The sequence below is a fragment of the Notothenia rossii genome, assembly GCF_949606895.1.
Source record: "Notothenia rossii genome assembly, chromosome: 6".
NCBI classification, from domain to species: domain Eukaryota; kingdom Metazoa; phylum Chordata; class Actinopteri; order Perciformes; family Nototheniidae; genus Notothenia; species Notothenia rossii.
Window position 1 is genome coordinate 8,144,852 of NC_136909.1, and position 25,034 is coordinate 8,169,885.

Here is a 25,034-nt window from a genome sequence, read left to right on the forward strand (position 1 = left end):
ATCGCTTTTAAGTTCAACTGCCTTTGATTTAAGCAGATTCATTGTTGGTTTTACTCCCGTTTTTTGCAGTCTCCTAAATAGTGCTGCGTACCAGTACACCGAACCGGTACTGGACTTTCGGTTCAAGTCCGGTTAAAACCGGAACGTCGGGAACCGGTACTTGGACTCGCAAAAAAACTATATATTCTCCTTTTTGTTCTAAACCATCTAAAACCTTCCATAGATCGAGAAATTTGCGCTGAGAAAAGACGAAAAACATCATGTCGACTTCTGATATGGCGGCCATTACTGAACTCACGAAGTCTCGCAAAATATCGCAACTGCTCGCGAGATCTGTGTGAAGTCAAGGGAAGCTATATGTATACTGTATAGTAGGTGTGTAACAGTGTAATGCGTATAGTCTACTCTACCTTTCAGCAAAGTTTTAGGGATTTAGGCTCAGTCAGCTCAGGGACTGTTTCGTTACTTTAGTTTGGTAAATGAAATACATGTTTGAACTTTGTAGTAGTTCAGTGTAGTTGCTGTCATAAGTCTGAGTTGATTATGAGTTGATTTTCAATTGATAATTAGCTCACAATAAGTTCACTTTAGTTACTCACACAACTTGACACCTGAACCTCTGGACTTGAGTCCGACCTGAACCTAAATGTGAGTCCAGGTACGCAGCACTACTCCTAAACCAATGGCAGCTATGTTACAGGATATTGGTTTTGCCACACTGCCACTATATACGGCTAATCAGTATCCAAACTGTAATTCTGTCCTTGGGTCCCTTTTGGATCAGGACTTTAATTAACACCATAGGTTAGGGGAGGTATTTGCCCATATACTAGTATATTCAACATATCATACATTACGCCCCTTCATTCCCTTTTCACACCCCCTGTTGCTCCACTTTCCTATGTTGCATTTGCCCAGCCTAAGTGCGATGACAGTGCAAAGTAGTTACACTCAGAATGAATTCTTATTACTTGTTCATGCCCTACACTGAAATAATAAAGCATGATGAAGGACCTTAACTCCTTTCCTCTGTCCGTCTGGGTATACTAGGGAATGATGCGACTCTGTCTTCGCTGCAGAAAAGCATCTGGGCTCCTGCCGGGGACTCTGAAATATTCATGGTATAAATATTGCAAGGCGCTGCGTCTAATAAAAGCGCTGGTCTTTATTAACGAGGTGACTGAGGGATCCATTGATCAAGCTTTCTGTTTTATGTCGTGAAGATTTTCTCCTCTGACGCTTCTGTCTTTGTCTCACACTTTGTTCGTCGCTCTCGGTCTCTTACACTAAGTGACTCTCTCTTTAATAAGCATATTCAGTGGTTCTCATACGAGCTTTCTCCCCCAAGACGTACTTGCTGCTTTGCAAGTTGCCTATTTATTAGTGGATGACCCTCTCCCTCGGTGTTCTCATGTTTCTCTCGCTGCGCCGCGTCTCTCGGCTGCTCTCCCCGCGCGCTGGCCTGGTTCTAACGGCTGCCTAATTAGTCAGCCTGTCTGAGAGAGAGCTGGAACTTTTTGAGGAGCCCTTAGCATCAGAGTGCAGTGACAGAGAGAACCAGACACGCTGGAGGAGGATGAGGTTGCTTTTAAGGGTGTCTGTTAGCTCGTTTTACTGCTGTAAAGGTCAACAGAAAGCCAATCCATGACCTCCACTCCGAACGTTAAGGACAAGAGCTGTCCGACAAAGTGTGGCATGACACGGGGAGACAAAATCCCCTTTTTTCTGCATGGCACATGTTTTAATTCAAGACATTTTACAAAAACAAAATACAGGTTCAGAAGAAGTCAAAATGCCTTAGAAATAATGCTTTTGGGGTTTTGCCTTTGTTGTTGTGTGTAATAAAAGTTTTGGTGCATGTAAATGGTCGGCAAAGGCTAAAATCCATGTGTTCCCTCCAGGGGGAGTTTCTCTCCACACACTCCCCCCCCTGCCTGAAACCAGCCAACCAATCAGAGCAGACTGGGCTCTGGTTTCAGACAGAGGGTGAAAGTAGGTGCTGCAGCACAGACAGTATGGAAAATAAAGAGCTTTTTGAACATTAAAGCATGGAGACATGTCCCAGTGGAAGCACAAAATACAAATGTGAAAATGAGCATAATATGTCCTCTTTAACAGCATTAATAGCGGCCTAACAATCACCTTTAAATAAGGCCATAGACAACCATTTAAAGAGATCTCATTATTTCTGCCTGAACTGACATGCACAAATTGTGATAAAGTATATAGAAGGGTTGTTGTGCAAGGTAAATACAACAATATGTAGATGAAATAACCATTTGAAGTACTTGAAAAGCAGATCTTTTGTTGTAGCTTTTAGATAGAGCTTATATTGCACTTTGTAGTTTTTACCTTCTATATGAACACCTTTTTATCAGAAGTGAAGCAAAGTATACTAAAGGAAAAGGCACTGATTGTAATACTAATAGAAAACTGTTGTTTCCATATGCTGTTGTTGTTGATGACGGCAATGTATACATGGAAAATAACTAAGTGTCTTCTTTATAATTATAATACACAGATTCAGATCCTTCACATAAATGTAACATACAAATAAGGTTATTGTTTGAAGAAAAATCATATAAATACACATACATTCTCCATTATACTTACAAACTTTTTCCTGAAGAAGGTTGTGTACTTTCGCTTCAGTAGAATTGTGAGGATCTGCAGTACTTCCTCTTTCTTTTTCCCCCTGTCTGTGTTTGTTTTGTCTGTTTGTCTGTGTGTTTGTCTCCCTGGTTGGGTGCCTTGGCTACCTACATTCCGATTCCCGCCAACTCACCTCCTCAGCTGCTGCTCATCTCACTGATTGCCACTACTCATCTGCACCTGCTTAACACTAGAACCGCCAGAGATTTTTTATACCTAAAACCGCCACCGGGGTCAAATTGACCCGGCATTAGAATGCATTGATTTTCAAGGTAAAAGTATTGTTTTAAAAAGAAAAATGGGCCTGTGGTATTGGTATTTTGACAAGCAATTTTGTTAAATTATTTCGTTTATTAACGCACCAACATAGCGTTTAGTGAGGCGGTTGTCGTTGTTGGGTGAAAAGCAAACAGCTGTTTGCTGCGGAGCGCAGCGCGAGCAGTCTCCCGTGAGCGGGAGCGCGCTCCTTCACTACAGACTCAATCTATCTATCTATCTATCTATCTCTCTCTCTCTCTCTCTCTCTCTCTCTCTCTCTCTCTCTCTCTCTCTCTCCAATTCAATTCAATTCAATTCAATTCAAAGGGGCTTTATTGGCATGAAAGTTAAATTAAACAATGTTGCCAAAGCATCACAATACAAAATAATTAACAACATTAACATACATTTCAAATGTTTACATATTATTGATGATATATATATACAGTCTCCCTCTCCCTCTCCCTCTCTCTCTCTCTCTCTCTCTCTCTCTCTCTCTCTCTCTCTCTCTCTCTCTATAAATGGCATAAATGGTATATAAAGGTATAAATGGCAATTTTTTGGGTGATTTCTTCAATCTGACTTCATATTGACAATTTTTAACAACATAGGGTGCTACATAACACACTTTCAGGAAAAGTCACGGACTGGGAGACTTTAATATTTTATTGAAAAAAAGTTACACAATATAAAACAGCTCTGGGTCAAATTGACCCCGTTGGTGGTTCTAGTGTTAAAACCCTGGTTCCCATCCTCAGACTTCGCCAGTTCTTCGTTTAATCTTCAGTGGTAAACTATCGTCCAGGCCTACTAGTGTTTTTTCCTAGTGACGTTTTGATGCTCCTTGTGAAAGTAAATTATTTCCTAATCCTGCTTGTTTTTCCTGTTCCAGATCCACATACTCCAGCCTCTCTGCCTGCCACGTCCACCCTCCCCTCCTGATCAGCCCAGCTCCACGTCTTCCCTCTACGTGTGCTTGCTTCGTCAACTCCTTGTCAGTGTCGTGGACAAAATAAAGCCTTTTTTTTACACTTCACCACTGTCTCTGTTTTAGTGCATAGCGGGTTCTCATCTCCAGTCACTTCTCGGGAAACCTAACAAGAATTGTGAATGAAGGACTTTAGTAAAGCATCTCAGTGCTTATTCTGCAACTACATGCTACATTATACTTTGCACACATTTTTACGTAAAAGCGGCAAAATGCTATGATTTCTCAGGGACTGATGTGTTCACGTCGTTTCTGACACTCGTCCAAGGTTCTCTAAACAGAGTATGACCGAGATCAGGGCTATATTTCCTATTACCTCATTTCCTTTTCCTCTTCCTTCCTGTTCTTCTCCCTCCCATCCTGCCTCATCATCACCATCCGACAGATTGCATGTTAAGACGTTTTTGTCGTCCCACAGAAGTCTGTCAGTGACAAATGACCATCATTAAGGATAATCCACTAAGTATTAATTATGAGCTTCCTCCCAGTTTGAAGTGTCCGTCTGTCATGTTGTGGCGAATGAGAAGGGAAGGGGAGTGAGGGGCGGGGGGCAGGGGTCAGGAGGAACGTCACCATATGGACCTCAGTGCTCACCCACATACAAACAGGAGAGCACACTCCAGGTATGTTTTCTTATTCAATTCAAGATACAAGGATTCAAGGCTTTTATTGTCATTCTTACATAGCTACAGTGGAGTTATGATAATGAACATCTTAGGTCACAGGCTCCTCCAACAGTGGAACACAATACAACATATACAATAGTGCAAGTAAATAAAAATAAAATAAAAAACGTAAACAAACACTGAAATAAAGCGAAAAAAAGGCAGAGTTGGAGAGGAGCAAAAGACACGGCAGCCATCATCACCAGCGCCATCTCTTTCTTTTTTCTTCTTTTTTTAATTGGTTTCCATGTTAACTTTTTTCTTTTAACACAGTTCATATTTCAAATGACTTCATCATTTGAAAGAACAGATGTTTAAACTATCAGAATATTTCATATGTTGGATTTATCGAAAGAAGTTCAGGGCCAAGACATGACTTTCCTTTCCAAAAACATCTGCTCAGAGTTCACTCTACTAAATGTTACATTGGCATGTTGGCAAAGAAAATCCATTACATTTCATTTTTCTGACGCTTTTAGCCGCTTTTAGCCGAAGCAACTTACAATAAGTAAAGATTCAAAGCCAGGTCAACAAGACACGTGCTGATATTTTGTTTCTTCTTAATGCTTCAACAGCAACCCTAGGTGGAATTCAAAATCACAAGTTTGAAAGCCAAAAAAATAGATTTTACCTTTAGAGATTTAGTTTACAACAGAAAAGCTGATAAAGAGAAAATGTACTATTCAAATGACTTTGCAGTCCAGCAGTCTGTATTCTCTAAAAGATGATTGTACTCTGATGATTGCAAATTGAAACAATTCAATTTTCTTTGTCAAATCCACCAGCCTCGCATAATGAAAGATGTTACGACCAATGGCGGGCAGGTGTTTTATATTTTAGGCAAGCTGTATATGACTGCAATGTCAATGTTTGCTTCTTGAGTTGCACAGAATCAAATAAGACAGAAAGTCATTTTGAAGATCATGCTTTTACAAAAACATTCCATTAGGATTTTGCAGAGCAGTTGAAAAAAAAAAAAAATCAATCATGTTGAATATTGTGGGAAGTGAAAGAACTGCTGGAGAGCAATCATCAATGCCCAGGCATCCAAGAAGATGACACAAATTGATGAAAGAAAAACCTCTTACAGCTGTGTATTAAAACAACACAAATCAGTCAGAGAATTTGCAGACAATCTCCACATTCCAAGGGAGAAACATCCGGGATGCATCATTGAGAGGGGATTAATACAGGAGACATACAAAGATACACAGCTGGTTGCAGGCCTTTCAGCGAGAACAAAGCCAAATACAAAGTGCGACAGGAACAGCAGTCTTCTCACCTGTGAGGCAGCGGCGTGATCCCAGCATGCACGGCTGCCTCTGGATCTGCCTCACTGGATTCCACTGATGTTAACGATAATGGCAGCCAAATGAACTCTGAAGCATACAGAGAGATCTTGTCCGCCCTGTTCCATATAATTAAGGAGTCTTTTGGGACGAAAAGGCAGGCAAAGTCAATTCGATCATTTAAAGATTGATTCAGTCCGCGGCTGTGATTCTGGAGAACGTTTTTTTCTACAAACAATCAGAACAAATGCTCAGTCAGACACCGAAAGCCATCACTGGCATAGGGATAGACCTTTGATTAAATTGTATTGGGTGGTTTGAACCATTTTTATAATCAGTTGATATTACTGTGATCATTTATGCCCTTTAACTCTGCTCTTTCTGCACATACAGTACATGCCCACTTGAGTCAAGCTACTTAGGAGAAGCACACTACTTGATCTCTTCCACTGTTTTCTCATTTATGGCTGCACTCTACTGCTAGTGGCCTTTTTCCAAACAGTGTGTATTTCCCAGAGGAACCATCTTTTGTTAGGTTTAGTAGCTCTGACTCGTTTCCTAAAGACTCTGAATCATGGCAAGCAGCAGGTGGCTCGGCTTCTCCCATTTTAGTAACTGCAGGAGAAGTCTATTCTGATAAAGCCTTTAAAGCACATGGGTGCACCGATGAAAGAACAGAGTGTTCAACTCAGGTTCTTCTTTTCATAGGTTTTCCCATGAAGCAGTGAGACATTCAGAATATCTTGTTGTCAAAGCTTCTCTCACTGATCATAAACTGGAGCGTGTACATATCATCTTTATTGTTCCTGGTCTTTTTTGTTGCATTTGTCTCCTTTCTGTCACAGCAGAAAGGGATACCAGCTCGTCCAACCGAAATAGGTGGGGCTGTAAGATTGATGACTGTTTCTGCCACAAGACACATAACATCAAACATCTGTGGCTCAGTTTGTGACCCGCAACATACATTGCACTGTAGATGCCAAACCCCAGAGAGTTTAGAACAACAACTTTTATTCTTAGCAACATTTGATTTCAACTAAATTGAACTGTGCAAGTCTGGAGGACTGGCCAAATGAAGCCTGGGCAAACCACCAGGGTTATGGCTAGAAGGGATCCGTCTAGTGTAAATATGACGTCACGTTCTCGTTGTAACTCTCGTTGTAATCGGAGCGGCTCGGAAACACATCTACAGCAGTAACATGATGCAACATACACATTAATGCAGCAGCAATATTAATAGAGAAACATCAGACATAATAGTAAAACACTGCAAGGGAACATTTTATTGCACCAGTAGCTATCTTGGGACTTTTACTGCGACAACTTTGACTTGCCTGTGAATAAAAAAATAAACCATAGTGTTGGTGATCTACAGTGTTGTGATTCTTCTTTGAACACCAGCAAGATCGCTAACACCCTATTTCAACAATCACACTCCCTGTAATTGACATAATTAATAGATAGTTTAGCTTCTCATCATCAGTTGCTGTGGCCCACTGATGTTAACGATCGTAACTGAAAGGCTGCCTGCCAAACGTAAACATTCAGCCATGTGACATTCAGCCAAACTCTCGCGAGAGTTTTACACAAGACGGATCCTTTCTAGCCATAACCAACCACCAGGGGCCGTAGGACCCAGAACTCCTCCCCCCTAAACTTAAAGGCAAATCCATTAACTAAAGAAACAAAGCAGTGCAAACTTCACTGCCATATCATCCATTCTTAAAATAAATAACTAAAAGACATGAGGCCAAAATAAGGAGCAAAATCCTAAGCTAAAGATGACTGAGCGGTGCGTTGTCTGACAGCTAAACCAGAGACACAGAAAGTGATCTTCCTCCACAAGTCTTCCTTTTATGAGTCATTAGCAGAGATGGGGTCGTTACCAAAAAAAAGTAATGTATTACATATTACTTTAAAAAATCAAGTAATATATTACTATATACTTTACTTTGTTACTCTCTACATAAAGTCAACATAAACGCGTTCCTCGCAGGGCCGCCCCTCCCTACAGGCAGATCAGGCAGACTGCGGAGGGAGCCTCATCTGAAGCGCAAATGCGGCGCACCTACAGTGTTACTCGTTACTTTACTCGACATCCTCACTCTGGATTTGGAGGTCCTCCTTAGCTATTAGCGTCACGTTAGCATGTTATCTCTGCAGGTGCTTGTTGAGGTTTGACGTTGTGTTTGCAGCAGTGGATAAAAGCTTCTGGCCTGGACACAGTTTGCAGCTCACCATCACATTCCTGTCCTTTCTTCTTAAAGGTATCGCTGTGTTGACTTTGTAATGCGTTACACCCAACTCTGGTCATTAGTGTGCGGAAAGTAACAGTGACGTAGTAACTACTCATACGGCTAGTTTTCCAAGTTCTTCAACGCTAACTGAGGTCAGACACAATAGTTCCTCAAGCTTTTATATTGTCTCTCTTCAGTTCAGTCTACTTCCCCAGGCAAGCCGCGCCGATTTGATCAATCCGGATGTCTGTTCCCCTTCACGGTCAGCACTGTCAAGAGAGGCTGCTTTAGGTCAACAGGGCAAATTAAGGGTCAAAGTTAACTAAAGTTGAAATTTAAGTGGAACATCTTCTGGAGCAGATCTGATTGCAGCAATTCCATTGGAAAGACATGATTTTGGTGCAAAATGTAACCATTCCAAATCCTGGTTTGGCAAGGCAAAAGCAACAATTTGATTTGCTACTTACTGAACTTTAACAATGTTGGTATGCGTATTCAGTGAACATACAGTTTTGCTCGAGTTGGAAGCAACAACATTTCACTATACATTCTTGTATGTATAAGTGACAAAAAGAACAAATCTTAAATCCTGATTCTTGAACCTTTACATAAATACAAACATATACAAACAAACATACATACATACACACACACATAGATACACACACACACACACACACATGCATACATACACACATACATACACACATACATACACACGCACGCACGCACATACATACATACATACATACATACATACATACATACATACATACATACATACATACATACACACACATGCATACACACACACACACACACATACATACATACATACATACATACATACATACATACACACACACACACACACATGACTACATACATACACACATACATACACACATACATACATACATACATACATACATACATACATACAGACATACATACATACATACATACATACATACATACATACATACATACACACACACATACACACACACACACACATTTGTATTTGTTATAGGTCAGATTTGCACCGTAAGACAAATGTGCACGTATACACAAGGTTGCACGGAGGTTATGGTACGAACAACTTGACAGGAAGTGTTAAAGTGGTAAACTGCCCAAATCTCAATTGATGGTTACAAAGTGTTCTATATCCCAAGAGGGAAACAGTATTGCCAGCAGAGTACATAATTACAAGTGCCCAGTGATTTATGGGCATGGGCCTCTGTTTAGTATACACACTGGGCTTCTCAGAGAGGTGCACGGCTACAACTATACTCTGTTCAGACAACGCTTGGCCACTTGGAATCATCTCTCTCCTGTTCACAAGCCCGGAAGTAAAACCAGGCCAGTGGGCGTCTAAGCCAAGGGCGCTTTTTCTGTTTGGTTTTCACACCATACATGCTGAATTCTCAGACAAACCCACTAACTTTTGTCTTATCTCCAAACAAAGATTAAAGCGGCATCTGCAAGACCACTACACCTTAATTTCTACCCACTGCATTGTCAAATACGCACTAGCTAAACAACACAGTTTGAGTCAGGAAATGATGGTTCTTGTTAATACAGGTACAAGCCCCGTTGATTTCTAGGATCAGTCATTTCCGAATCAATGTTATATGCACAACTATAGAGAGCTAAATCCAGCCCCATCAACAAAACACAGCAGGGTTTCTCAGGGACTTTCTTTTCAAACCATTCTTCTGGGACTTTCTGTCCAGATGTTGAGCTTAATAGGTACTTTTGTACTGGCATAGTGTGTGGGAGTATGTACTGTATGTATTTATTGTAGTGTGGTAAGACACTTGCTCCCTAGCATAGATTACAATAGTTACAGTTGCATATGCTCTTTATTAAATAAATGCATTATATATGAACTATTAAAAGGTCCAGATTGGCACACGATGCACAGTTGTTCCCGATAGGCAGACCAATGGCTTGCATAGCAGCTCCATCTGTGTGTGTGTGTGTGTGTGGTTGTGTGTGTGTATGAGTGAATAAGAGGCCAATTGCAAAGTGCTTTGTCTGTTGAAAAGCGCTATAAGTGAGGTCATTTTTCGGAAAAATCAATTTTTGGACAATGAAACAAATTCAGAGGATCATAAGCCTGATATAATGGGCTTATCAAGTTGTTATAGCCATCGTTTTAGGTAGACAGAGTGCAATATGTTCCTCTCTTTGAAGTCCTGTTCATCGCCTGATTAAGGATGACAATCACGCAAACGTTGTATTTCTTTTTCTCTCTGCTCTTCTCACTGGTGAGGGTGCCTCAGTCAGAAAAAGGTGATGTATTAACTAATTAAAGAGGCTTTTTGTGGTTTCCCCTTTCCTGTGGTGTATTATATTGTTTTGTTTTTTGCATGCAAATGGTCTGTAAAGGCTAAAATCCGAAAGTGCCACACACTCCCACCCTGCCTGAAACGCCTCCATTGGACTCTTTTGTTTATTTCGTTAACATAATGACATCGCTATGTTACACTTGGCTTCTATTGGCTAGCGGTCCATCAAATTGTAAGTGATAGGCTAAGGGGCGGCACATCTCTAAATGATTGAGCAATCACAACAGAGCCGGCCAGCTAACCAAAGCGGAGCAGACTGGGCTCTGGTTTCAGACAGAGGGTGAACATTAAAGCATGGAAAGATGTCACAGTAGAGGCAAAAAATACAAATATGACCCTGAAAAAGAGAATTGAAGGGTCCATTTAAATAAATAAAAACTTTTAGAGATATGTAAACTTTTAATAAATGATACCAAATACAATTTAATTTTTATTTTATAAACATAAAATTTAAGATTTAGAGCAGAATGTTTCGGGTTTATCAAATAATTTTGACGACTACTTCAGAATGGACAATAGATGAATATTTCCTTTGTATGTGTAAGGAGATGATTACTATTCTCAGTGCAGTAACATATTTTCCTTTTGATTAGCAACAGCCCACTTTTCTCCAACTTCATTGCATTTCTATCCAATTTTGCAGATAAAAGAAATCACGTATTATTATTTTATTTATATACCTTTATTGTGTGATTGATGTGTTTGCAAACATACATTTATATTATCCATTTCTTAAACTTTAGCATCAAACATCAATCTGTGACAGTGAGGCTCCAGCATTTTCACTTTATCTAATTTTCCAACGTGATATTTCTTTATTAGGAACTATAAAAGGGTTGACAGACAGGCAGAGTGAGAGAACAATATGGTATTTGTAGGGGCCCATCGTGTTTCCTGAAACCTTGACAAAGTGCGAGGCTTGGCGTTTCGATGCGGCCGTTAATTAGCTCTCTCTCCCTTGTGGGCTCTGCCTGATTGAGCGACTAATGGTTTGCTTTAAAGTGCTGAATGAACAAACGTGTGTGTGTGCGCGAGTATATCAAATAGGCGTGTGCGTGTGTTTCAAATTGCTTTGTTTGTTTTTTGGATGGCTTATTTCCTAATGTGTGTGTATGTGCTGATCGGAGTGTATGTAGCTGTGATTGTGGAGTCCTTGTGCCTATCTCAGCATTTTCACACACTTGACTAAGGCTGTTTTTTTAAAGTTATGATGGCAGGGGATTGGCAACGTACACCTTGATCGGAATAATCCAATGTGTTCATTTAATTGCTTAAAATAGGATTAGCTATATATTTTTCAGGGTTGGGCCCAAATCTAAAGCAATGCTCACTCAGAGTTGGCCTTAAAATCCGTGAAACATGTCGCGCTTGCATAGCTGCCATGACACTTTCGCCTGTATCTACTTCCATCCATTTTTTATAACTAATGCTGTTGATATATTGTGATTTTAAAGGTGTCCATTATCATCTGGCCGGGGACAACAGCTGGAAATTAGCAATGTTGTCTAAAGCTGCCCCACGTACTGTTTTCTGTGACAGTTGATCAATGGGGACTGTCCACGACACTATAAACAGATAATCTAAACTAAACGTTGCTGTACATATTTTGTACACTTCCATTTGTTTTGACTCATGGTTTCTTTAAAGAATGGCATGCATGTATTTGTATCAATCTTCCATAATGTTACAGCAAATTGATGTGCTCCTGCTGCTCTATTACTGACCTTAAAATAAATCCATCCATCCATTCCTCCCTTGTCAACCGCTTATCTGGTGTCAGGTCGAAGAGGAAGCAGTACTCCTTTGTGCATGAGTCAATCCTCACAGTAAATACAGAGCTAAATCCCAGATCAAATGCACGCTGAAGGGTCATGGAAAAAGTGACGTTATGTTAAATGTTTGTTAGTTGTTTGTCTTGATATTTGTCTATGCTGACGTTACACACGTGGAGCTGCTGTGATGCAAGTCAAATTTGAGACTTGATCTGACCAATGAACGTTCCTTTTCCTGCCCAAGTGAACTAGCTCTGAGTGCGGGATCTAAAGGAGATGTAATCCCTCCACCAAATATCTGGAGCACCTCACTAGGGAGACGGCCAGGTGGCATCCTTACTATGGGATTGAACTGCCTCAATTCGCTCATCACTATGCAAATGGAGCTAACCGTAACCCTAACACTAACCTTAGTCCCTCCCAGATGACTGCAATTCTTATATTATCCCTAAGGAAGATGCCAGCCTCCCTCCTGATTAAACTCATTTTGGTCGCTTGTTCTTTCGGTCATGGCTCACCCTTCACGACCACAGGTAAGAGAACAAACGAAGACGGTGCGGTAAAGCTCCCACTGCACATCTCAGACTCCATTGTCCCCACAATCGAGATCAAGACCCCGAGATACTTCAAGTGCTTTACTTTGGGTTAAGGACTCATTCCCTACTCAGATGTCACGATCTGTCTGTGTTGTGTTTTGTCTTGTCTAGATCTGTCATTGGTTTCCTGTCTGTCTGTTCCCTCCTACCTGATTTCCTGATTGTGTTCACGTGGTGCCCCTGTGTTTTCTCCTCCCTCCTCACCTGTCTCTTGTTTCTTTGATTAGTCCTTTGTGCATTTAGGTTCGTTTTTTCCTGTTAGTCTTTGTGAGATCCTTGTTTGTCTTTGACTGTGTTCACGGGGTAGTGTTCTGGTTTTGACAGGAATTTTCTGTGAAATCTGCATTTGGGTCCTGCCTGCTTCACTCAACCCTGGCAGTATGAGTCCATTGGTTTCCTTCTGGGAACCTCAACCTTAAAAATGTCAAGACATATTAATTTTAGTCAAGTCCCCAAACACCGTTACTTTAGATTAATCCAATAACACGTAATATGTCATACTGTCACCCTAAGGGATTATTAATGGGATTTCTCTTATCACATTAATGACTACATAATTGCTTTGCATTCAGCAAGTGCAGCAGAGGGAATATTGTGTGCATATATAAGTATATATGAGTGAGTGAAAATTAAAGAGTATTTTCACAGCTCGAAAATGAACTTGAATTACCTTGTGTATTATTGTGTTTCTAAAATGATATGTTGAATTGGTTTAGGTTGGGTTCACTATGTCATTAAGTGAATATGCATACTTCCTGGTTTACAAGGAATCCATTATTTACATTACTTTACATACTGCTATGAACAGATTGAAAGGGAAGCCTGAGCTGGGAACAATTGCTCAAGATACTGTTGCTGTTCCTAACTGAAGTTAGACTGTTTTATAAATAACAAGTGCATCATTAAACAGAAACATGAATCACAGTGGTTCAAACATATTCACAAATCACAAGTGGATGCCCTTCGGCTTTTGAAAATGTGGAGTTCCTTACGTTGTGTTCATAATTGGATGTCTTTAGCTTTCTCCTGAGACAAGCCGTCCTGCTCTCTACTCCCATTAAATGCCTATACCTTAATGTGTAACGATTGCTAGACCTATTTAAAACTATTGTTCTGAGTTGTATTCTCACATTATTCCAACAATGTTCAATCCTAGAAGAAGTCTTGATTTAGTAAAAGGAAACCGTCAGTTTTGTTTGGTAAGACTGCAACAGTATCCACAACCATATAACTTCACAATTTTACATTTTCAAGGATTTTAGTCATCAAACATCTGGAACATAAATGATCAGAGAAACAAGTTAAGCTAACGTTAGCCATGAGCTTGCCGTGGCTCTGACCTGTGTCAGCCAGGGGAAACACAGGTTTTTCCATTAACTGCTATATTACGTGTATTTCAATGCTTAAATTCACTGGGTGAGTTTGATTTGAAGAATAGGAAACCTTTAGGGTTAACTTGGCTCCTATAGTTAATACTCCCAGAGACAAAACATCAAGTAGTCTTGACCAAAAGATGCTAACTGCAATAATGGCAATTGGGTTGAAAACAATAACTCCCATAATGCAATGCAACTTTACCACACCACCTAACTTAAATAGACATACTGGATCAGTTTTATTTGAAGATTAGGAAACCTTTAGGGATAACTTAGCTGCCTGTAAAAACTACTGAAGACAAATAATGCAGTAATCTTTACCAAGAGATGCTAACTGCAATGATGGCAATTGGATTGAAGACAACAACTCCCATAATGCCACACAACTTCACCATGCTACCAAACTCTGTATGTTGTTATCATTTTGATTGAGAGCCCCTAAGTGGCTGACATATTGTACGGTAAAAGAGAACAACAGGAGCTGATGTTGTGTATTACTGAAACCGTTTTGACTTCACTTGCTGATACTGAATTCTTAAAAAATGTATTCATCCTCTTCTCCACATTGCTGCCCCTTGGATAGTGCCAGCCGCTTCGCTCTCCACAAATGAGTTGGTCACACTCACATGCACTAGAAATTGCTCTCATGCTGAATTTGAGAAAACTAGATGCCTTGGGTACATGGACGCTCCTCTCCAGCTTTCTCGGGTACAAAGAGTTCCTCTGTAATAGGGAAAGCAGGACTTCACACTTAACTTCTCTCCATGTCTCTTTCTCACTGTCTCTCAACCTGTCTTACACTCTGCCTTTCCATCATTTAACTGTTCTCTATTCCCTGTTAACATCTCTTACCGTTTCTATTAGCCTTCTCTTCACTGCCACCTTTGTATCTCTCGCCAACTTTCTACCTTCCTTTCTTCCGCCTCGTCACATGATTGTTGAAACAAAGAGACTTTGCTGGAGCTGAAACCAGTGGTGTATCTGTGGGTGGGCCCGGGTGGGCTACAAACTGCTGTTCATCTAGTGGCCAACATGGGATGGATGCAGAAAGGAGCAATTCCCATAGACCCCCATGTTAAAATGCCCAACTTTACAGCAGAAATAAACATGTTTCTAGCCTGGATCCAATACAACTTATTCTGGATATAGTTAGATGCCACCTTCATGACAATGGAATAGGGAGCACATTGTTTTACCGTAAGTAAATTAGTAAGTAAAGTAAGTTTTGCCGTGAGTGAATGAAAGTCTTATTTCTTCTTGAAGTCTGCGGTGAAGCGTGTAAACATTTGCTGAATATGAAAAGACTCAGTGTGTGCCCACTGTCCGACTGTCAAGGATGAACAACCTGTGGCCGCCGAGACAGTCATGTGGTTGTCAGTTGTACACACATTCTGAGGCCGCCGTGCTATGTTTTTGTTTTGACTGCTAGTTTAGGCTTGTGCTTATGTTTAATTCGTGCATTAAAAAAAAAAAAATCATTAATGAAGTTTCAGCTCATACCCCAAGCTTAATAAGTCTCCCCCTGGCCCACCTACATTTCTCCAGGTCCACCCACACAGTAATTCCTGGCTACGCCACTGGCTGAAACCATGGTAGCAGCATTGGGCATTTCCACCCTTTGGGTTTTTCTGTCTGTCTTATTCTATTTATTTCTCTGTCTCTTTCTAGGCTTTTCCTTTTATTCCGTCAACTGGAGACAGACGTTTGGTCTTCATAACCCCGCTCTCTCCTCAGGTCTACCAGCAGCATCATTGTCTGTCTCCCCTATGTCTACTTCACCTTCACATCATCCTCTCTCCTTCAAACACGCTCTCTTTGGAGCTGGGTTCATCTGTTTCATTCAATTATTTCCTGACTGTTTTCATCACCTCTTCCTAGTGGTACTTTCCTTTTCCTGCCATCTGCGGCCCTGCTCTCTTCTTACTCTTATGAACCACTATTTGTATTCATAGTTTGCCAGTAGTATTTTTACATGAGAAAAATTTGGCAATTCCACTCGACTGGTTTTATAGTCAAACAACAACTAACTGGGTGTACTGGGAGCATAACATTTTTTGTATGACCAAGAATATCATACAAATTAAAGAAAATGACCTCATTCACTTTTTGCTATAAGTACGATTGGATTGATTCCACTTTCATATCATCAGTCAATATGCATAGCTTAGCACACATACTGGAAACAAAGGAAAAACATCTCACCTGTCCAACTGCAACAAAAGCTACCACAATTGTATTATTGCAGGTTTTATATCCATTCTTGATCTTTTATGATATGTGTTGTGGACGAAAATGACATAAAAATGTAATGAAATGTCCTCATTCAGTTTTAGCTAAAAGTCAATATAGCATAGCTTAGCACAAATGATGGAAACAGGAGGATGTCTTGGTAGAAATGTAAGAATACCACACTTAAATTGTTGCAGGTTTACAGTTCATTGATTACAACACAAGCCAGCTGTGGAAAAGTTGCACTCCTCCCTTTTCAACAGACAATGCTTTCCCAATTCAAAAGTGTTTTGTCTTTGTTAGTTAGTACAAATGTTTCAGTTTATGTGATTCCTTTTTCATTAAGGTGTATACAAATGCACAACTTGTTTTAATTTGTTTGTTTTACGGGTTTGGATTGGTCTTGTTCTGCCTATCAGTTTATCAGCATTTTAATCAAGGAAAGTGCTCTCAGGTTTGCTTAATTATGGCCTTAACGCAGAGAGGGGCTGCTTAAGATGTAGGAATATAGGTGAGATCGATCTGCACGACTTTCTGTTATACTTTGTGCTTTCATTGGTATGGATGGATGACCATAGATATAGTGAGATGTCAGCATTAACTTAAATATCCTGTATTAATGGCATGTTCATTATTCTGTCTTGTTTAGTTTAGCTCACCCTGTGGTAACAGTTGGTAGGCTCCATTTGAGGCTAACAAGGTAAAATGCAGTTTAATAGATTTAATGAAGAGAAAGGAGATGACAGCTTGCTGTGAGGCTGCAGTTTGAATTAGCTTGGTAACATTAAGCTTTAGTTTTATTTAAATTCAAGTGTTTCATTATTGCCCTTGTTTCAAAAACTTTTGTCAGTTTTTTTTCTTTTATACTTCTGCTAATCATCCTGTCTCTTCAACATCCCTTTTTAAAGTGTTTGAATGCATAGCCAGCTTATCTGCCCTTTATTAGGGCTGGCAGCAGTAGACCTGAATTCATCCATTCATTCATACATTACATTTCATTTCATTTCATTTAGTTCAAGAAAAGCAAGACTCCCTCAAGTACATTTTACTTTCAATGAGCCAAACCATTCTTCAGGCAAGTGCTACTGAAAGTCAGACCTTGCTAAGTGCCACATGAAGGTGTTTTAATTATCAGCCAAAGTGCAGTGAAAACAGATGGCTTTTCAGTCAGTGATGGAAGATGTGTCGACTTCATACTGTCAATGAAAAGCGCCTCCTTCCACCATTTTGGAGCCAGTCGGGGAGTAGTGATTTGACTGGCTGATGCAGAGCAAGTTGTACGTGTTGGAGTGTAAGATGTAACCATGTCCTGGATGTATAGGAAGGGCCGGATCCATTCACAGCATGGTAGTTCAGTACCAGTGTCTTGAAGCCGACTTGGGAGCAGTGGAACGGGCAAAGACCCACAAATTACTGAAAACATCTGGGGTTAAGAGTGTGTGTGTGTGTGTGTGTGTGTGTGTGTGTGTGTGTGTGTGTGTGTGTGTGTGTGTGTGTGTGTGTGTGTGTGTGTGTGTGTGTGTGTGTGTGTGTGTGTGTGTGTGTGTGTGTGTGTGTGTGTGTGTGTGTGTGTGTGTCCTCTACATTTTGTTTAGTGGACGACTCCAGGATATTTAGGCCTCCGCTGCATTATTTTGCTTTTTTGTTGTTATATACATAATTGAGGGTTTCACTTTCATAGAATTCAAGTCCATGCTTGGTATTTGTTTTCTGTGGTCAATTATAAGCAGTTTATGCGGTGGGTTTAACCACATATGGATTGGAACAAGTTAAATGAAATCACTTTTATTGTATTATCATTGTCCTAAATTACCGCAGTGCTTACATTTATTACAAATCAGTCGTAGAAATATAAATCAAGCAGAGTGTAACTTTAATTTATCTAAGTATTGTAGTGCCAAGAGAAGGGGGTCGGAGGCGGTGCATCGAAGGTGCAGTCGGCTTTATTAAGCAGGAGAAAAGCACATGTGGTCGGCTTGAAGACCGGGAAGCCAAGAGAAAGAAGAAAGGGGGGCACACAATAAGTAGTCAACATCATATGTGTCCGTGTGGAAACAATACCCCCAACCCGTAGTTCCATGAGTGAATTATGTAACCTAGTTAATTAGTGATCATCACTATGTGCTTTTGCTTGATGCAATCAATCATTTTGTGAAAGTTGCTGTCACTTTTTCTCCAAATGGTGGAATTTGGAATGAAACCCATCAATGCCTTTCACCGCAGACAGGCTTATCATTCCTCTTCTTCCCCCAGTTGTTTATTTTCTATTCCCTCAGTCCACTCATGGCCCCAGGGCTGGTCTATCGGCCTGTCATAGTTCCAGGATCCAACATGTCCGTCAGGGCTGAGTCAGCCTGCCACTCATTCACTCAGTCAGTCTTCACTTGAGTCCAACTCTGTGGAAGTAAACATTAGCATGGGGGGGGGGGGGGTGCATGGAAAAAACATTTCCCTTTCAGCCACTGCTCACAAATGAGCATATTAGTATTCCACACAGCGAGGCACTTTCCAGGCGCTCTCTAATCGCTCGGCATTGCGCAGCTTCCAACCAATGCAGAAAAATCAATGACATCATAGCCACATAATTGCATGTTACCATCAGAGGCACAAGACTCGGCGAGCTTGTGTCTCAGAGGGGAGCGCTGGTGTGTTGTGTTGGAATACACCAGCATAAAGTCCTTATGTGTGTCAAACAGAGGAGATCATGGGATTCATCCTCCAAGCAAATTCTAGTGATACTTGCAGCCTGCATGCATGGCTCTCTGGTGAGCATGAGCGCGCTGCTGGATGACTGTAAAGGTAGCGGGGAACATGGTTCACTCTCACACGCTCCGTCTCCTGGGCTCCTTAATATCTGCGGGCGAACACTGCACCATCTGCACGGCTCAGAGGAGGAGGGGCAGAAGAGAGTGAACATTCTCTCAGAGAGACGGTAGCATTAGCTGCGATGCTGAGCAGCGACCTGCCACTCTGTTTCCAATTTCAAATTCAAATCATCCTTGGGGACCCTCACCTTCCCTCCACTCTTCGTTGTCTCTCTCTTCTCCTCCAAGCCCCCCTCTCGTCTTTCCATCTCGTCCCATCCTGCTCTCAATTCGCTTTTTCAATTTCCAAACGCTTTGAAGCCAACGCCAGACGCGAGATCCCCCCCTCCCCCTCTTTTGAGACTGAACTCTGGGACTCCTCACTTCTTTTTTCCTCCTCTCTATATTTCTCCTTACTGTGTCATCAATCCTCCCCCCCCCCCCACCTGGCCCTGCCATATCTCGCTCCATTTCCTTTTACTGGATGTATTGTTCTGGCTTGAAAAACGGGTTTCTAGACAAGGGTGAAGTAAATCTTTTGTGACCTGCTATTCCCTGCTGGGCCTCTCCCTCTCTCCCTCTCTCTCTCTCTCTCTCTCTCTTTGACTTTTTTAAGTGAAGCCTCTCTCGGCCGGCACAGGCACCAAGCTGTAACACGATACAGATGGAACATAGTATAAACATAAAAGCTTGCCTAAAAGAGAATGGCCCTCCGATCCCTATCCTCCCCCATCTGCCTATAGCTGCACCCTCTCTGCATCCTTTCTCCTCCAACAGCCAGGTTTTTGGTTTCAGCTGCTTTGTAGTTTCCTCTGAGTTGAGTCGGTGGCCGGAGGGGGTGTGTATGTGAGGTCTGCTTCTCCTCTTGAACTCTCAGAAACTTTTTGGGGTTGTCAATGCTGTGCTATCTTTACAATTATCTGTAAGACCCGCCTTGCTGGTTTAACGTCACAAGAAATTTGGGGCAACAGTAGCTCAGTCTGTAGGGAATTGTCTTGGAGACCGAAGGGTCGTTGGTTCAAGTCCCAATCGGACCAAAAACAAATACAGAGTGTTGACTGGTAGCTGGAAAAGTGCCATTTCACCTCCTGTGACTTGAGCAAGGCACCGAACCCCAACTGATCCCTGGTGCCGGTGAAACAGTTTGTTTTTTGTTGCACCTATCTATAGTATGGAAACACATTAGTTTATGTGTATATCTATATATGTATTCAGAGCTAATGTGTGCAAGAAGCCATGTTGCGTGAATGCATGTCTATTGAACAACTGAATTTCCCCTTCGTTATAAATAAAGGGTCTTCTTAATTATTTAGATTTATATTCCTTCACACACATTCTGTAGTATCTCATCACTGAGGACCAAACAATGAGCGATAGTTTTGATTTATTAAACATTTGACGTTGCTTTGAAAGAAAAATAAATTCAGAGAGCTCAGTTAGATATCTTCAAACTGATTAAGGGTCACTACCATTCATCTATTTGCTAGGTACCGAAGGTTATCCCGTCATGTACAGAGCCCATGATTTATCCTTGGGGTCTGTGGCTTAGAGTATCTATGGACCCCTAGATAAAGAGAAAAATGCCAATGATCCAAACAAAAATTCAGTGTTGCAAAAAATAATGAAAATGATATGTTTGTTGATCCACTTTAAAGTACCACCACATTTTGAGATAAAATCAGTTTTATAATTGTTTTAATGAGTTGTTTATGGTATCATTAAGAATAGGAAAAAACTGCTCTTTTTATATATACAGTACCGGCTGGGGTTTGATTGACATTTATGAGGCTAATTTATTATGACTTCACTTAAAATGTCCCACAAACTTCATTTAAAATATGACACTATTCCTCTACTACTTCTACATATTTTTTTTTAAGTGATTTGCTGTTATTTTAAGCCACGAAATGAGAGAAACATCCCTTAGAAGCTGAGTAAACTTTAATTGTCTGAAGGAAAGACATAACCCAGCTGTCTGCTCAGACGTCTTTCACACCGTGGAGCATTCGTATTTACTCTGGTTTGTTCCCAGCGAGGAACATACTAACATTCAGTCTGCCGGCATGGTACTTGTCTCCAACTGAATGGGAGAAGCGTCCTGCTTCTGAATCAATGACCAATTCAATTTCATGCTCCATGCTGACATTTAACCAACAGAGTCAGAAAGGTTAATGGAATTCCATATGTACGCACGGACGGCCCACACAGTGGCTGATTGTATCACAATGCTACTTAGCAGAAAAGCCAAACTAACGGGAGAAAATTCTCCTCCAGCTAAGCTCTATATCAGCACGTTCTCACACAAGGCACACTGGATGGGAGAGCATTAGATTAGCCTCATAGTTTGTCTGTCTGTCTGTCTGTGTGTCTGTCTGTCTGTCTGTCTGTCTGTCTGTCTGTTGTCTGTCTGTCTGTCTGTCTGTTGTCTGTCTGTCTGTCTGTCTGTCTGTCTGTCTGTCTGTCTGCCTGTCTGTCTGTCTGTCTGCCTGTCTGTCTGTCTGTCTCTCAGTCAGTCAGTCAGTCAGTCAGTCTGTCTGTCTGTCTGTCTGTCCGTCCGTCCGTCTGTCTGTCTGTCTGTCTGTCTGTCTGTCTGTCTGTCTGTCTGTCTGTCTGCCTCTTCATCTACTGCTATGTTTGGTTTTCGAATCTACTTCCATTTTTCTTCTGACTCTTCCGGTCTTGGTTCATCGTTCTCTCGCTCGTCTTCTGTCTCTTTGTTTTCGGTGAATCTATCTTACTCGCTGACATTCTGTTTGTCTGTCTGCTCTCGTATCTGCCCGTCCTTGTTTTCAATCTGTCTGTCTGCCACCTTCCTGCCTTTCCTATCTGTCATGTCTGTGCAGAAGACAAAACACCCACACTATTATGATCCAATCATTCAACCCCAGCTTTGTCTTTTACTCTCAATTACAGTTTCACTGGGTTCAAAACCAACTTTGATAAAAAGCCCAATATCGAAGATAAACAAATATACAAAAGAGACAATTCAAAGAACAAAAAAGAACAATTCAACATATATATATATTTTTTTAAAGGATCCAGTGGGATGTTAAGCTTGATTCGGCGCCAAATAAGCTCTATCAAAAGGGAAGTGTTTAGCCAGTAGCAGCATTACTATGGGCTGCCGCTGGTGTAAGGTAAACCTGAGCCAGCCCTAACTGTAAGCTTTATCAAAGGACAGTCTGAAGCCTATAGCACAATAAATATGGGCTGGTCGAAGGTACGCCGCACTCTTTCTATAAGCTTAATCAAAAAGAAAAGTCTTAAGCTAATAACAACACTACTACTGTATATGCTGGTCAAAGGTAAGCCTGAGCCAGCCGGGCCCTAACGTATTAAACTTACACTTCAATTAAGAGAGGGCCTCCTGAACACAAACTGGAAGCCATTTCCTGAGTAATATGGTCTTGTTTACTAGTTAAGCGTACTACTGCAGCGTTTTGGGTCAACTGCAGAGTCTTAAGGGATGTTTTGGGACAGCTTTATAAAATGAAAGCGTAACTATCTAGCCTTGAAGTAATAATTAATTTGACTAGTTAATACTGTGGATTCTCAATAACGCCACACACCTCTGAGAGACTCTGATCGTCTGGGTGCACCTGTAGTTTCAGCTCCAGCTCACGAAGAGGGTTTGAATCAGCGAATCAGTGTTTTCTGCCAGCCTTGTGCAGCCCTGTTTCTCCAGTGATGAGAGCAGGGTAGACACTCGGCCCCGGCTACTGTAATGCAGCCGGACAGCTTATACAAAAACACAATTACCACTACACAAGGGAGGGGAGCGTGCCCTGTTGCTCTGATCCGCTGGCTGGCTGCAGAATGGACAGGACACAGCCAATAGAGTGTGAAGAGGGGAATGCACACAACCACATCGGGTACCCACATTCAAAGAGTTACAGTGACCATTTAGCAATACTTCAACGTCAGTACAAGATGGATTAGAGGTAATATAATTTGCTTCTGTGGTTACACATCATGCAACAGGAAGGAAAAAGCCAGGAAATCCAGCTAAACGCACTGAAGGAAGAGGACAAAGAACATGAACCTGCATGTTTAAATAAAAAAGTACTTTTTGGGTCAGGGTTAGCTTTAACACAAAAACAAGTCAGGAGTTTCTAAAATAATATATGTTTGTATGGTTTAAACTAACAGTGAATAAAGTATGGTAATTATAATTAGTTCCACAATGGCCAGTTTTAATATTAAAATGTAACAAATTAGAAGAAAGAAACGAGTGAAAATTGATTGAATTAATACAAAATTAATCGCTTTCTTCGGACATCCCAGCAAGCGGGGAACGTTCTCACAACTTTGGCTAACGTTACCTACAGGTTCTAATAAGGTTTTAAAGAAACGTTTTAATCTGATGTTCAAAGAACCTTTTTAGGATGTTTATTTTTTCAAATAATGTTCCTATAAGGTTTAAGGTTAACTAAGACATAACGTTTTAACTGCAACATTCAGAGGATGTTTTGAGGATGTTATTGAGGCCTGAGATGAGAGAAAGTTTTTTTATAAAACGTTCCTTTAATGTGATATGTTAACAAAGGTGGAACGTTTTGCCTGCAACATTCTAAGGATGTGTTTTGGACGTTGTTGGGGTAACACATTAAAGATGTTCTTTATAAAACGTTCCCTCAATGTTACATGATAACAAATGAAGAACATTCTCCAAGAAACATTCTGAAAATGTTTTCTGGATGTTATTCTTTTTTTACAAAACATTCCTGTTATGGCAAATATTAATACGGTCTTGGTCAATGTCAGATTTATTTCTAGAGCGTTTTTTTTTTAAAAACTTGTTGCATTTGTTTGAAAAGGATGTTTGAAAAAAAATCTGATACCTGTCACCATATTTTATTTTTGAAAAAAACAAACAAGCACGTAATTCATGATAAGCTGTAAGCAGATATTTCATGTTTGCGGTGGCATGTGTGAGTTCCCAGCTAGACATTTTTGTTACCATTCGTTGTTCTAGGAATGTTTTCACCTGGACGTTTTATTTTGGTTCCCAGAATGTTCTTCTGAAAGGTAGGATAACGTTCTTTAAAAACATTCTTAAAATGTTTGGTGATAACATTGTTTGAACATTATACCCCAAGTGTTTTTGTTGTTTATGCACATATCTCTATTGTCATATGGATCGAATAACACTTAGAAAACCAAAGACAGACATATAGAAGAACGCCCGTCCCTGAAACCCCTGTTAGTGTTTGTATGTGTTTGTTTCTACTGTGTGTGTCTCTCCCCCCCTCTCAGAATGTTTTTGGAACCAAACATTTCCAGCTGGGATATCGCAAGTGTATCAGATATTTTTTTCATTTGCATGCAATAAAATATTCTGTCTTTGCAATATGTTGTCAAGAGATATTGGTCCAGTTGTATGTGAGATAAGCCACTTTTTGCTTTTGGAGATAATACTGGTAATAATCGGACAATACAGTGCTAACATTTCTATGACAGGATCCATGCTGCTGCTAAAACTGACTTTTACTTATGATACTTAAAGTACATTTTGTAGTAAACGTAATTTAAAAGATTGTATTGTGTAGTTGATATCGGTGGTTTTAGTCAGACAAGTTTAATGAGTTGCACTTTTTCAAAACTAAAGGTTGAGAAGAGAAAAAGTTCAGAGAAATACATCACTTTTGAGATACAAACTCATTATAACCTTATAAAACTCAAAATGCAATTTATTAACCCAGATATTCATTAGCAAGCAAAACATTTCCATGTTCTTATCACATTGTGAATTATGATAAGGTTAGCTGTTGTGAGATACTTCAATTTGCAGTAAAGCCTGGAGACACTTCTGCT